This window comes from Schistocerca cancellata, chromosome 4, assembly GCF_023864275.1.
Source record: "Schistocerca cancellata isolate TAMUIC-IGC-003103 chromosome 4, iqSchCanc2.1, whole genome shotgun sequence".
NCBI lineage: Eukaryota > Metazoa > Arthropoda > Insecta > Orthoptera > Acrididae > Schistocerca > Schistocerca cancellata.
The window spans coordinates 788,756,225-788,773,456 of record NC_064629.1 but is presented as its reverse complement, the minus strand read 5'-3'; positions in this window follow the sequence as shown (position 1 = coordinate 788,773,456).

Here is a 17,232-nt window from a genome sequence, read left to right as displayed (position 1 = left end):
GTAGTGAAGATATAACCATACGTACACATTACAACGAGGTGTAGGACGATGAGGTTATACGGATCCATGCTTTATAAAGCACGTACAACATTCAAGTGACGTAAACGTAAGGGCTGTGATGTCTGTGAGCGCAAACTAACGTTAACATTGGAAGCAGACTTACTTCGCCTTTATGTAAGATGATGAAACTCCAAAAGTTTAAACAGTAACTATCCTTTTAAATTTATCCATGTTACATGGATGTTGTTTGAGGTCTGCGACTGTATCACAAGATTATGTAGAATAATTTCATGCTGATGCAGTCACGTTTAACTAATATTTTATTAGCGAAATGCACTTCGGCAGCATGCTGACATCATCAGGTGCTTTATACAGTTACTTATACATCAGCTGGTAGGTTATGTACATTAGCTGTGTGTGCCAGTGGGGTTGAGAATCGAAAAATAAACCTGTGTGGAAGGATAAATCTGTTATAGTGTGTACAGGGCTATTACAAATGATTGAAGTGATTTCATAAATTCACTGAAGCTCCATTCATTGACATATGGTCACGACACACTACAGATACGTAGAAAAACTCATAAAGTTTTGTTCGGCTGAAGCCGCACTTCAGGTTTCTGCCGCCAAAGCGCTCGAGAGCGCAGTGAGACAAAATGGCGACAGGAACCGAGAAAGTGTATGTCGTACTTGAAATGCACTCACATCAGTCAGTCATAACAGTGCAACGACACTTCAGGACGAAGTTCAACAAAGATCCACCAACTGCTAACGCCATTCGGCGATGGTATGCGTAGTTTAAAGCTTTTGGATGCCTCTGTAAGGGGAAATCAACTGGTCGGCCTGCAGTGAGCGAAGAAACGGTTGAACGCGTGCGGGCAAGTTTCACGCGTAGCCCGCGGAAAATTGGCTCATGCCACAACTGGAGACCGACAGCGCCGACTTCATCTTTCAACAGGATGGTGCTCCACCGCACTTCCATCATGATGTTCGGCATTTCTTATACAGGAGATTGGAAAACCGATGGATCGGTCGTGGTGGAGATCATGATCAGCAATTCATGTCATGGCCTCCACGCTCTCCCGACTTAACCTCATGCGATTTCTTTCTGTGGGGTTATGTGAAAGATTCAGTGTTTAAACCTCCTCTACCAAGAAATGTGCCAGAACTGCGAGCTCGCATCAACGATGCTTTCGAACTCATTGATGGGGACATGCTGCGCCGAGTGTGGGAGGAACTTGATTATCGGCTTGATGTCTGCCGAATCACTAAAGGGGCACATATCGAACATTTGTGAATGCCTAAAAAAACTTTTTGAGTTTTTGTATGTGTGTGCGAAGCATTGTGAAAATATCTCAAATAATAAAGTTATTGTAGAGCTGTGAAATCGCTTCAATCATTTGTAATAACCCTGTACATTATGTGAACAGCATGAGTAGGTAATACGTATTAATACGCTGACTTACATATTTGCTGACGATTTCATTTTCTGGCACACACAGCACAGTAACGGGTAAACCACAACGAAGCATTTCCACAAACGTCTGTTTACAACTTTCCAAAGAGTTGTAAAATCTAAGATAAACTACTTATAATTTCCAAGACTTTTTACAGCTGTCAAGAAAGTTTAAAATCTAAGCTAAATTACTTACAATTTCAAAGACAGTAATATATACCTGTTGTGAAGATGAAAACTTTTATATAGATGTAATGACAACATGGAGAATATTACATGAATATTTAATGAAAACTATTCTGCCAATGAAATAAACATTTAATGTTGGAGAAGTTTTTGAAGAAGTTAACATTATTACTTTACAGCTCATCATTTAATAATATATCTCCATGTGCTGTGCCATGAATGAAGATTTCCAGTTGATGTAAGTGCATTTGTTGTCCCTTATCCTTTTTATGTAATATATGAAGATCATTCGCAGTATCATGGAGTGGGTGGCCTCTGTCTTTTACGTGGTGGCTATTGCTGATCTATTGTAAATGTTAGTGTGGTAATCATTTATGTCTTCAGTTTATCTTGTTTGGAAGCCTTTCCCAGTTCGGTATATATAAAGTAATCTGCAGATATTACATACTATTTTACAGATGCCTGATTGTGAGTGTATATCAGTCTGTGTGAGTATAATGTGTCTCAGTGTGTGTTGCAGTTTGTTGTGTGTTGTAAAGGCAATGTTAATGTCGTGTTTGCTATTTTGTAGGAGAGTTTGGCTGTGAATGGTATGCAAGCCGTGGGTTTCTTTTTCATTTCATGTAGGAAGGGTGGTTTATCACTGTTTTCCGTTTTTGCGTCAAGTTATCAATTAATACTTCATCATAGCCATTTTCCTTCTTTTCCAGTTTTTCTTATTCGCTTCTTTTATTCAGTGTTAAGACATTCTGGTCCGTATAATATTTTCGGTTTAGTAAGTTTTGCATAGTGTTTGATTTTTGCCTGGAACGATATTGATATTTTATCATATCAGCTTCGAGTGAGTTTGTATGCTAATTCCATTTTCTTCGATCTTTCTTTACATGTTATCTTATCTGATCAATTTGATTGTATCCATTCTCCCAAATACTTAAACTTATCAACTCTTTCACTGTTTCCATGTTGTGTTTGAATATACTTTTCCTGTTGTGTTTATGTCCAATGTATTCCATTTCCTCATACTATATTTGTAATCCGGTTTTAACTACAATTTTTGAACGGTTTCTATCAATATCGTTGCATCTTTTTTGTCGTTATTGGAATATCTTCAGCAACAGCGAGATATTTCATCTTGAATCTTCCTTTTCCTTCTCCTAGATGGAGTGCTATGATGTTTTTCTCTTACACTTTTTTATCAGACTCTCTCATGACCTTGTCTAAGACGAGATTGAACAGAATCGGTGAGTGGCCACGGCCCTGCCGAACACCTGTGTCAAATTTTGAAAGAAATTTCAGCCATTAGGCTGTTAACTGTTTATTTATAGTACACAATCATGATTTCGGCTTTCTCGCCATTCTCAAGTGCATGTTGAACTAAAAATTAATAAAGCGTACATATCATACAGTGCAGAGCATAGGAAAAGAAGTTAATTATGTATCTGGAAACATTACTTGCATGATAAAATATGTCTGACCTGTCTGTGACGTTTCATCATCGAAAAATAATTTATCTGGTCTTATAGACCCTTTGTGGTATTACAAGGTATGAGTACATATCGAAGATACATAATATGGCTGGCATTGTGCACATTGAGAAACCATTTACACGTAGTATGGTGAATTTAATAGCCTGTATATTCCTGTGACCTACATTCGTTATTTCTTTCCATCAACTGACGTAAACAAATGTCGAAATAGTGGCAGGGACCATAACAAAGCGGCATCATACTGTTAGCCTCATGATCCAAGCGTTTCCAGAAGTACTAGAAAGAACGGGTACGTGAATATTTGTTTGCTAAATTCTTAACATGCCATGGTGGTAGAGGGACTCTTGCAGGGCTACGTTGTGTTACTCCAAACTCAGAGTCTATACAGTGCGTTTGGGGAGGAAATGTCAATATTTTACACAGTGATAGTATACGTAATTCTGAACAAAAAATGTTATGTGAACATAGGTCCGCAAATGGTTTGTTACGGAGCTATGGGTACTGAAAGGAACTTTAATTCTGCAAAACTGATGTCCACAACGTGAAGGTATACGCAATACAATTAGACCGTAACGTGATTTTCTTTAAAACTATGATACAGAGAAGGACAGTTATGTTACACATTTTACATAATGTTCATTTACTTTGTATTTAGTACATAATGCATTACAACATGCATGTTACATGTATTCAGTTGAAAAAGACGTACCGCGTCTTCTACAAACGGCTTTAACACTTGTCGTACAGATGTTGTACAGTTCACAGATCAGGTTCGAATATCCCACCATGAACGTCAATGCGCTTTTGCACTCTAGCGATAACATGTGTTGCTTGTTAAACTGCCTGTGGTTGCTTCCTGATCAATTCAGCAGCGTCCATGATGTGACGAAGCAGTTCATCTCGTGCATTTACCTTCAATTTATGCACCTCTGATTTCATCCAACCCCATAAACAGAAATCTAAAGGTTTAAGGTCATATGATCTTGGAGGCCAGTTAATAGCACCGCTACGGCCAATCCAGCGATGAGGTTAGGTGCGGTTGAGATGGTCTCTCACACGTAAGGTAACATATGGAGGGGCACCGTCATTTTGAATGTACATTCCAACAGTTACACAAATGAATTTTCCTAAAATTTAGTTACCTCTCTTCCGTCAATCGCTGATTGATAATAAATTGACCTATCAAAAGTGACATATCATGCTGCACCGAATATTTATGGCAAAACGAATTAGGAAATTGCCATCCACTGATGCGTGTGTATTTTCCCATGACCATCGATGATTATTGCGTGTGTTGCTTATTCCATGTCGTGAAAACTGGGCTTCGTCAGTGAATGGTATGTATGGAAGCAAATGAATATTCTCAGTTACCCACTGACAGAATTGAAGTCGTTGGACATCGTCGCCGACGTGGAGATTTTGGACACGCTGTATGTGAAATGGATACAGGTTTTCCACATGTAATGTTTCCCACACACGTGTCTGTGTGACATTCATACGCAGGGACATTCTTCGTATGCTCGTACCGAGACTTCGCTGAACACTTGCGACAATTTCTCCATGTTCTTGCAAAGTTTGTTGACGTGCACGCTTGGATGAAAAATGGCTACTTGGAAAAAAGCCTGTTGCACGCAAAGTGATAAACTCATTGGTAAACACCCTGCGATCAGGTAATCGTCGAGTCGGAAAGTGCCTGTGGTTTTCTTCTCTTGCAGCGGTAGCACTACCGTCGTGGAAGCCATAAACATACACCATATCTGCGTATTCCTCATTACTGCAAACGTGTGGTATTGTTACCAGCACTTGCACGAACACAGGTAACACCATACACTACACAGCTAACTAATCCGTACACTACACAATTCGGCTTACGCGGCACAACTGCACAAACAACGGGTAATTGTACTACATAATACGTACGTCACATGACCATAATACGCGGTAGGTTGCATAGTGTAGACATGGCATGTACCCGTGTATTGTCTGCAAGAAAATCACGTTACGGTCCAGTTGTATTGCGTGTATGTTCACGTTGTGCACATCAGTTTTGCAGAATTAAAGTACCTTTCCATACTCATACCTCCCAAACGAAGCATTTGCGGTCCTATGTTCATATACATTTTTCGTTCAGAATTACCTATACTATCACTGTGTAAAATGCTGACCCCTCCTCCCCAAATACCATGTATATCACCATTTAATATGTACAGTAAAATTTGGATTTCAAAGCGATCACATGGCTGCACTATTATGAAATTGTAACTCACTGATTCATTGAGACTTACATAAAAGATGTCACACCTGTGAAACAACATGCACGACCCACGTGAAATGGCGGGACTGCCACTAAACTCAGAAACTGAAAGATCCTACGCCAGAACTACTTAATGACATTTTCTATACATTCCTAAGATACGACAGTCCCCACAATAAAACACAACTTTCAGTGAAGGGTGAATGAAAAGGGGCGGTAATGGGAGCCGTAGGAGACAGAGTGTGAGGGTTGTGAAGGGGAGTGAGAAGAGGATATTTGAGGACGAATAGGTGGTGTTGGGGGTGGCTCAGGGATGGTATAGATTTGGAGATGGGCATGGGGGAGGTAGAGAGTGGTAGGCAGAGCATGGTGCATACGTGAGCTATGTAATATACCTAAGTATATACTTCAATATTAAACGAACGTTCATTTAATTCATAGTGATTTACTCTCACCTCTTACAGCATATGAAGATCTGAACCAAACAAAGTAGGTTCTATTTACATTTCTAAGACGATGTATGAGTATACTATATTGTATACCTAAGCCATACACTGCAGTGTTCCATGAATATTATTAATTACATATTAATGTTAATTCTGAAGGTTTCAGAAATTTCCCCTAGGAATTTAACTTTTCAAGGTGTGGACGTTATGAAATATGCGATATTTTTGTGATACCTGATTCTTGCAGTATTATAAATACTGTCTGTCTGTCTACGGAAACGTTAGCTTTTTTTAAATCAATGTATGTAATGATTGTGTTAAGGCTCCGCATTTTTCTTATCCTGAAGTTTGTTTTCAAGTGAAAAATTTGCTTTGAGTGCGATCTACTATGTTTTTCTGTACTCACCTGTCTAGTGTTCTGCTTGGTTTTCTATCTTAATCAGTAGAGCTTTGAATACAATGTTTGTATATGACTGTTAACACAGATAGGACTCGGCAACTGTAGGTGTCCGTGTTGTCTGTCTTTTTTAAGGGATGAAATATACTCCAGAATTATTTCATTTTCCCAGCAGTCTTTAATAACCACATAAATGGTTTCAGCACACCACCTCCATCCCGGTTTCCGCATCTCAGCTACTGTTACACCTTCACCTGGAGCCTCTGCTGCTTTTAAACTGGCTAATAATGCCGTGACAGTGGTTCTGGAGGTGTGTTTGGCTATTAAGACCGTTCTAAAATTAGCTTATTCTATGTAATGAACCTCGTACGTTGACTGTCAATTCCCTTGTCACATCTTTAATGAAACGGCGTTCCCTACCTTTCCAATAATAGAACACTTACTGATGAGGATTTCATCGACGCCACGGAGATGTGTAGTGATCTGCATTCTATTTTACGTATTTTTGGAAGGATATTGTGTCTATCAGGACTGTATCAGACACTTTCACGGTCTATGCGAGGTCGGACTAAGGCTTCGTGCTCTTTCAGAGAGACAACAGCATATTTTCCCCATTTTTAGGCCTGTGTCGTCTATTATAACTATCATTGGAATTTTTGCGTTACATTCCTTACACGTGATACAAACGTCAGTTAGTAACATTTATGTCTACTATCGATTATAGAATATTTGTAATCTTTAACGTCTTTGTCTTGAGATACATGTAAATATTTTTTATTTTTCTGAAAATGTATCTAATTTCGAAGTGCTCTGCAGGTGTCTTTTTCAAAACTGCGTCATTTTGTGTTATTTATGTACTAAATTGTAACAAAAGTAACAAGGTCATGCTAAGCGTCGGAGACAGCTTGACCTAAGTGTTTAAAGGAGGAAAAGTTAATATTCCCACGTTTGTGACAGTTCATTTAAATGAGTTCACCTGGATGACTGTTATATTACAAAAAATTGCTGCAACAGAGGGCCAGGTGAAGGCGGAACAGTAGCTGAGATGCGGGAATTATGAGGGAAGCCGGCTGCTGACAAATTTTTCGTCAGTTCTTCATGAACCCCATCTATATTAGAGTCAAGGGTGTAATCTAACGCCATTAAAGAAATATCAAACATGGACACGTGCTAAAAGTCCATATAGCGCGAGATGATGGAAGTAGTCTGTTATCTCGTGACACCAATTGATGTAGATCTTATGTAGATCTATCATATATGTGCTAAATAGCAGTGGAGACGTGTGAGGAAGATACGGTAGCTCGATATCTGTTTTCCTTGTTCCTATGACACAACGAGTAATGTTTCATGGGTGTTTGTCTTTTACGTAGCATCATGATAGGTTGATAATACAGGATTTGGACAGGCTGTGATGAGTCAGTTTACTTGATAATGCAGGCAGACACACATCACTATTCTATATATCTCTAAGTTCTCCAACTATGCAGTTATTACTGTTAAGGCACATAAGTGTATTGGTTGTTATACGGATCAGGACATCTTTGACGTCTACTACCACTCGAAATTCGATTTGTATCTCGGGCCATCAACCTGTGTTCCCGACCCACCTCTGAAGAAATTCGATTTGTGTCTCTGCTTTTGTGTCCACCCCACAACTGAAGTAGGGGTTGTAGCGTCCGCTGCTCTCGTTCGAGGTGTCCCTGGTTAGATTTCCCACTAGGGCGCTGATTTACTTCACTTGGGGAGTAGGTGTTTGTGTTGTCCTACTTATTTCACTTCCTCTTCATCGGCCCACATGTCTCCGAAGTGGCGTCAAATAGAAAGACTTGCACCAAGAGGCTGAACAACCGCAGTCGCCGTGTCCTAGCAAATAGCGGATAGGAATATATTTTGGGCTTTAATGACTTCGGTAGTGCTTTGCATACGCAGGTAAGTACTTTAATTGGTCTACAGGATTCAACAGAGTAATCTTCTTTATCTGATTTCTCAAACGGCATCTGGCTTTGTTTTGTCATGGTAATTTATATGCGCTATTAACCACAAAAATTGTCGTTACTCCACTGTCCCTGGGATACTGAACTACTGTGTAATGTGTTCTGTGCTTTTCGGGTGCTCTACTTTCCTCGTTTAGCAAGGCTCGTTCCGAAGCTCTCATTTCAAGTGCTCTATCGACTAGTGCCTTGATTCATGCCTGCAGCAGACTGCGAACTTCAAAATTTTCCGATGATGCTGATTCATTAACGGAATTACCCTACAATATTTCAGTTATCAGATTCTACATTTCCGGTCTCGGGCGGCTATCTCTCTAGCTGGAACATTTTTATTTAATGTAGCGCCAAAATCTTTGCATTGTTGTCTTACCTTTTATCAGGGGTTATGGCAGTGGGTGCTACTCAAGAAGACGGGACTCATGATGGAAAGCATGTTTAATACAACGTTGAAGCACTTCGGCATTCAGGCAATCCCAAACGTCTGTAAGGATGTTTGTTGAAGCACCGTTGCAAACGACGAATCTACTGTCTATCTGTAATTGTTGAGTAAACCGTCATACTCGTCGTACTACAGCGGGATCGGAGGAAGCCCGATAGCACTGATATGTGAAGTAAGCAACCCAAAGATGAGAACTGCACTCGTTCCGTTTCTGATGTTTACATGAAACGACAGCTGCCGGTATGGTTTTACGTAAAGACGTTTGAATTGAATTCACGGCAGATGACTGCGGTATCTGCAGTTCTTTGTTCACATGTGAAATCGATTTCCTTGGGATCCTGACGGATGGTTTCCGCACATGCTCCATCATCTCTACTGACGGTCCCCTTCGGGCTCTCTTTTCCACACTATGTAAGCTGCTAGTCTCAGAGAATGTGTCATACAACCCATGTAGTATTCTATCATTTGGAGATTTTAACTAATATTTGGTCCAAACCGTCACTGAACCATCACAACTGACTAACGTTTAGGAAATCCAAGAGCATTAAACGCATATCTCGCTCCATTATTGACCAAGTCCTGACACGCCTGCGTCCTAATGGTGCGCTCTAAAACTGCACCACTGTGGTAATCAAAGCTTAGAGGGATGCTCTATCTACTGAAGTAGCTAGTGAGTGTATGCTCTAGCTCACTTTTTTACAAGGTTAGCTCACTTTTCGATTCACTTCGTCAACCAAAAATTTCACTGTCTTACAAAAAAGTTGTCAAGAACTCATTTACTTTATAATAAATTGCTTATAAAAATTAAGAAAAATGAATATTTTTCTTATCTCGTTCACTTATTAAAAATTGTTTTTTTTTCTCACAAAACGTGAATGTAAGGAAATAAATTTAATATACTTTAATAAACGGTGCATGTAAGAAACAAATTTATTTCATTCTCACAAAGAATAGTTGATTTCAAAAGTTTACTGGCTCACTAGTTCAGTGTATTTTATTATAAAAAGTGAATGTAAGACATTACAACGGGTTTCATATGTTTTCTTCGTTACCTAAAATTTTGCTAATCCTTTCTTCTTGAGCAGCAATAAGATTTTTATGAACTGCCAACAGTAAATATTTATTGAGATACTGTATATTTACTGTTTTACCACATCCACAAGTAACTCTTATTTTCATGTATTTATTTTTACATTCTTTATAGATCTAAAAACAGCCATCTTGTCGATATTTATCTTCATAAAATTCATTACTGTTCTTTTTCCTAGACAGTCACCACATTGCTCTAGCTGACTAGTATGATCTATTTAAAGATTATGAAATTTAATAGGAAAAATAAAATATTTAAAAGATTTCACACAGTGAATTCCAGATTATGAAATTCATTATTTCTATTTTTGGGCTTCTTCATTCCTTTATATTTCATATTGGTGAGAAAATCACTTCACTTTACTTTCAACTACACAGTTCCTGCTATTTTTTAAATTTTAAATTCTAGCTACTTTTAAACAAATCTAATGCTTATTTTCCTCTATAAATGGAGGTTGAAAATAAAACGTCTACTAATAATAAAAACAAATATTCTATAAGAGAACTTTTTGGAAATAAAGTAAAACCAAGCAACAAAAGATTTGGATTATAGTTACTTTTAGAGAATTCAAGCAATAATAATCTTATTACAAATATTGGAGATATTATCTACACAAAAGGAGAACAAAAATTACAAGAATTTTAACCAATTACAGATGCTTTTTGTGATAATATTATGACTGTTAAAGTAAGAGATTGTATAAATTGTGAAGGAGAAATGAAAAATAAAAAATTTTTGGTAAAAAAAGAATCAGGTGGTGGTTTTAATAATATTTTAAGATTGAGATTTTCTAAATTTCATTTGGTAAGACACGGAGTTAAAGCAAAAATTCCATATTTATTAGACTCTAATGTACAAACAATTAAAAGCACTAAAATTATTAATAAAGAAATGAAAAATAATCAAACATAAATATAAAAATACTATCGCTGTGCCTTATAAAATAGAATTAGCAGATGTTAAATTATATACACTTTAAGAGAATTACAAGAAATTTTAGATGAACTTATAATGGATATCCATTATTTATAGGATGTAGATATTACACAAGTTTCTGTGGGAATTTTTCTGTAGGAAAGTGATTGTATATTTAACAAATAATTTAACTTTCGATACAATGAGAATATTAAGACGGTTATTATGTAATACTAAACAACAATAATTCTGTTGGAAAAGATTGTTGAAGTTCGAATAATTCTTTTTCTAGAGCCAAAGTATACAATAAATATCTTTGTCATGGAAGAAGTCCAGGAGTAAATAAAAATGTAGACAACCACACTAAAGATTTTTTAAAATGTCCAGATAAAAGGTAAAACAAACGAACATTTGATGTTAAACGAAACATAGACATTAGCATAAATATAATTACATAAATGTTAATGTCTAACATTTGTTAGATATTCTGCTAATTCTATTTCATAAGGAATATGCACAATAATACATGAACCTTAGAACTTTTCTATCGAATCCTGATGGATCAGAGACAGATTATCCAGCATATGATGGAAAATCCAATAAAAAAGTTAATCGATAATTATGTGGCTAAACTGATTCATTTGTGCCCATAAAAAAGGAAAATAATATTTAATCTAGAATCTTTTCATTTTTTCAACAGCTGTGTTATAGTTGACATCATCTTCACTGATAAAATAAGCTTGGAAAGAATCATTCTTAATAATAAAAAGATAAGGACTAAGAAAAATGAGGTTCTTTATCCACCTGGACCAGTTGGAGATTTTTTAAGATTATAAAGAAATAATCCCCCCCCATGAACCATAGACCTTGCCGTTGGTGGGGAGGCTTGCGTGCCTCAGCGATACCGTAGGTGCAACCACAACGGAGGGGTATCTGTTGAGAGGCCAGACAAACATGTGGTTCCTGAAGAGGGGCAGCAGCCTTTTCAGTAGTTGCAGGGGCAACAGTCTGGATGATTGACTGATCTGGCCTTGTAACATTAACCAAAACGGCCTTGCTGTGCTGGTACTGCAAACGGCTGAAAGCAAGGGGAAACTACGGCCGTAATTTTTCCCGAGGGCATGCAGCTTTACTGTATGATTAAATGATGATGGCGTCCTCTTGGGTAAAATATTCCGGAGGTAAAATAGTCCCCCATTCGGATCTCCGGGCGGGGACTACTCAAGAGGACGTCGTTATCAGGAGAAAGAAAACTGGCGTTCTACGGATCGGAGCGAGGAATGTCAGATCACTTAATCGGGCAGGTAGGTTAGAAATCTTAAAAAGGGAGATGGATAGCTTAAAGTTAGATATAGTTGGAATTAGTGAAGTTCGGTGGCAGGAGGAACAAGACTTTTGGTCAGGTGATTACAGGGTTATAAATACAAAATCAAATAGGGGTAATGCAGGAGTAGGTTTAATAATGAATAAAAAAATAGGAGTGCGGGTTAGCTACTACAAACAGCATAGTGAACGAATTATTGTGGCCAAGATAGACACAAAGCCCATGCCTACTACAGTAGTACAAGTTTATATGCCAACTAGCTCTGCAGATGATGAAGAAATAGATGAAATGTATGACGAGATAAAAGAGATTATTCAGATAGTGAAGGGAGACGAAAATTTAATAGTGATGTGTGACTGGAATTCGTCAGTAGGAAAAGGGAGAGAAGAAAACATAGTAGGTGAATATGGATTGGGGGGAAGGAATGAAAGAGGAAGCCGCCTTGTAGAATTTTGCACAGAGCATAACTTACTCATAGCTAACACTTGGTTCAAGAATCATGAAAGGAGGCCGTATACATGGAAGAAGCCTGGAGATACTGACAGGTTTCAGATAGATTATATAATGGTAAGACAGAGATTTAGGAACCAGGTTTTAAATTGTAAGACATTTCCTGGGGCAGATGTAGATTGCGACCACAATCTATTGGTTATGAACTGCAGATTGAAACTGAAGAAACTGCAAAAAGGTGGGAATTTAAGGAGATGGGACCTGGATAAACTGAAAGAACCAGAGGTTGTAGAGAGTTTCAGGGAGAGCATTAGGGAACAATTGACAGGAATGGGGGAAAGAAATACAGTAGAAGAAGAATGGGTAGCTCTGAGGGATGAAGTGGTGAAGGCAGCAGACGATCAAGTAGGTAAAAAGACGAGGGCTAATAGAAATCCTTAGGTAACAGAAGAAATATTGAATTTAATTGATGAAAGGAGAAAATATAAAAATTCAGTAAATGAAGCAGGCAAAAAGGAATACAAACGTCTCAAAAATGTAATCGACAGGAAGTGCAAAATGGCTAAGCAGGGATGGCTAGAGGACAAATGTAAGGATGTAGAGGCTTGTCTCACTAGGGGTAAGATAGATACTGCCTACAGGAAAATTAAAGAGACCTTTGGAGAGAAGAGAACCACTTGTATGAATATCAAGAGCTCAGATGGCAACCCAGTTCTAAGCAAAGAAGGGAAAGCAGAAAGGTGGAAGAAGTATATAGAGGGTTTATACAAGGGCGATGTACTTGAGGACAATATTATGGAAATGGAAGAGGATGTAGATGAAGATGAAATGGGAGATAAGATACTGCGTGAAGAGTTTGACAGAGCACTGAAAAACCTGAGTCAAAACAAGGCCCCGGGAGTAGACAACATTCCATTAGAACTACTGATGGCCTCAGGAGAGCCAGTCATGACAAAACTCTACCATCTGGTGAGCACTATGTATGAGACAGGCGAAATACCCTCAGACTTTAAGAAGAATATAATAATTCCAATCCCAAAGAAAGCAGGTGTTGACAGTTGTGAAAGTTACCGAACTATCAGTTTAATAAGTCACAGCTGCAAAATACTAACACGAATTCTTTACAGACGAATGGAAAAACTGGTAGAAGCCAACCTCGGGGAAGGTCAGTTTGGATTCCGTAGAAATGTTGGAACACGTGAGGCAATACTGACCTTACGACTTATCTTGGAAGAAAGATTAAGAAAAGGCAAACCTACGTTTCTAGCGTTTGTAGACTTAGAGAAAGCTTTTGACAATGTTGACTGGAATACTCTCTTTCAAATTCTGAAGGTGGCAGGGGTAAAATACAGGGAGCGAAAAGCTATTTACAATTTGTACAGAAACCAGATGGCAGTTATAAGAGTCGAGGGGCATGAAAGGGAAGCAGCGACTCTCATCGCTGAAGACGACACGTCTCCATTCGTCCCTCCATTCACGCCTGTCGCGACACCACTGGAGGCGGGCTGCACGATGTTGGGGCGTGAGCGGAAGACGGCCTAACGGTGTGCGGGACCGTAGCCCAGCTTCATGGAGACGGTTGCGAATGGTCCTCGCCGATACCCCAGGAGCAACAGTGTCCTTAATTTGCTGGGAAGTGGCGGTGCGGTCCCCTACGGCACTGCGTAGGATCCTACGGTCTTGGCGTGCATCCGTGCGTCGCTGCGGTCCGGTTCCAGGTCGACGGGCACGTGCACCTTCCGCCGACCACTGGCGACAACATCGATGTACTGTGGAGACCTCACGCCCCACGTGTTGAGCAATTCGGCGGTACGTCCACCCGGCCTCCCGCATGCCCACTATACGCCCTCGCTCAAAGTCCGTCAACTGCACATACGGTTCACGTCCACGCTGTCGCGGCATGCTACCAGTGTTAAAGATTGCGATGGAGCTCCGTATGCCACGGCAAACTGGCTGACACTGACGGCGGCGGTGCACAAATGCTGCGCAGCTAGCGCCATTCGACGGCCAACACCGCGGTTCCTGGTGTGTCCGCTGTGCCGTGCGTGTGATCATTGCTTGTACAGCCCTCTCGCAGTGTCCGGAGCAAGTATGGTGGGTTTGACACACCGGTGTCAATGTGTTCTTTTTTCCATTTCCAGGAGTGTAGATTTAGGTGTCAGGAAGTCGTTTCTGAAAGTATTTGTATGGAGTGTAGCCATGTATGGACGTGAGACATGGACGGTAACTAGTTTGGACAAGAAGAGAATAGAAGCTTTCGAAATGTGGTGCTACAGAAGAATGCTGAAGATAAGGTGGGTAGATCACGTAACTAATGAGGAGGTATTGAATAGGATTGGGGAGAAGAGATGTTTGTGGCACAACTTTACTAGAAGAAGGGATCGGGTGGTAGCACATGTTCTGAGGCATCGAGGGATCACAAATTTAGCATTGGAGGGCAGTGTGGAGGGTAAAAATCGTAGAGGGAGACCAAGAGATCAATACACTAAGCAGATTCAGAAGGATGTACGTTGCAGTAGGTGCTGGGAGATGAAGAAGCTTGCACAGGATAGAGTAGCATGGAGAGCTGCATCAAACCAGTCTCAGGACTGAAGACCACAACAACAACAAAGAAATAACGTGAGAAGGAGATTTTACAAGGTCTTCAAGTTCTAGCAATTTTTAGATTGTCAGATAAAAACGATACTGGAGTTGGAATCAAAGATACACTTCCTAAGGACGGAAAACTAGTAGAAGCGCTGGAAATTCATGTATCAATTATTAAATATGAACCAAATTAAGATTTAGAACATCGAGAAAATATTCTGAAAACTCCAAAAATTTCGATACCCTTTTGTGAACTACAAGCTGTAGAAGTTGCAGGATTAAATGCTAAGGAAAACATTGAACTCGATATCACAAATTACTGTAACTCAACAAAACTTGATATGCTATATACTGTATTTGTTACATTTCAGATAAGTTGTAAAAATTATCAGTTACGTGACTTTTCGTTATTCATCCACGTTAATCTGCAGAATATGTACTTGAAAAATGTAAGAAACGAAATTTTCCCAAAGGTGTTGTGGAACATTAATCCTCCAAATAAATTTCTCAAATCATACTATGCATTTCTTGATTTTAAATGAGTTACTCTAGTCAAATCAGACACTGACATAACTCCATATAGTTTCATAACTGTGATTAACATGACTCGTAGAATTTAGTAACTTCATAGAAAACAACAACGAAGCTTTGTGCAACTTTATATGAAAATTTGCTTCAGTACTTTAGCGTATGTAACAATGTTTGGCAAGAAAACTTTAACTTATGATGCACAATGCAGGATACGTTCTTAACATTTTTAGTTATATAAATGAATAACAAATTATAAAAAGCTATAGAAGTGTAAGCTTCATGTGTTATACCTGTTTGAAATATTTTAGAAATGATCGAATGAATAAAAACTTAAAAAATTTGCTGTGAATAAGAAGATGATATATAATTTTTTCATTATGTTTTAGATAGTTCTTGAATTTCCAAAAACTGTTTATATTTCACTGAGAAAATAACAAAACAAATTTTCCATCTTGCCCCTGTGAGTTATGCAACCCAGTTTACTTCCATGCAGTCGTTTTTCTGGGGCATTGGTCCCATCCAAAAGTGCAATCAGGATTCAATTAGCTACCAAAATAAAGAAGTTATAATTAAAACAAGTATAGTAGCTGTGTTAACAGTACACCTGTTACATATTATTATACATGTCAGTGAGACTGTACAGTCAATCCATTTTACATGTGTCAAACTGTACATTAGTCATCTGTTAACAGATGGCACTGACTTTGAATTTCAATATTTTTTTTTCTAACGTTAATTTGAGTATTGTAGTTATCATTATATGTTATTTACATTTCATTCCATCATATAAAACACAGAAATATGAAGAAAATAATTTATTTACATCCAAAATAAACTAAAATTGAACCAAATTTGTTTGTCGAATACCAGCTATATATACGATTTTAGATCGCTTCTGTACGTGCAGAATTTCCCATGAGTGTTGACCAAAGGGAGAGCGCGTTACTGGAGGTCACTAAAACGCAAATGTGTGAAGAGACTGGCCATGTGGCTAAGACAAGCAACACCCTCGCAGATGTACAGATTTAGTGGTTCTCTTAATTCAGAATTTAGTCTTTATGGAGCGAGTTTCTACATAAGGGCAGAGAAGCCTGAAAAAACATAAATTGTGTTACGGACAATGTAGGGATTGTTTTACAGTTTTTGATAGTTAATTACTTTTTTCTTACGTCCACCTTTGTAATAAAATGAGACAGTAAAATTTTAATAGGAGTTAGTCTTCATGATAATTAATTAATTTTTTAGTTATGTTCACCTTTTACAACAAATATTACATTTATTTGTTTACGCTCATGTTTTGTGTGAAAGATATATTGTTTTATAATAAGTGAGCGTCATAAAGAAATATTCATTTTTTTATTTTCTAGGTAATTGATTACAAAGTATGCATTTTAATGAAATTAAGTGAATTAGGAGTGAATTATAGATTATAGTAGATGGTGACTGTGTGTTCTAGGTAACTTTTTTTACAAAATAGTGACCTTCGTCGTTCATGAAGTGAATCTAGCTACTCATTGACATATATTATTTTTCTGCATGTCTTGTAGTTTTCGCGCGGCCTTCTTCTGAAACTCTGTAGTTCATGAATAAACCTATATTGCATGACGTTTTCTTTAATGTTTCTTGCAAAAAACTAACTAATACTTTTTGTGAGATCCCCTCTATAGTTTCAGTTCTTAGAAC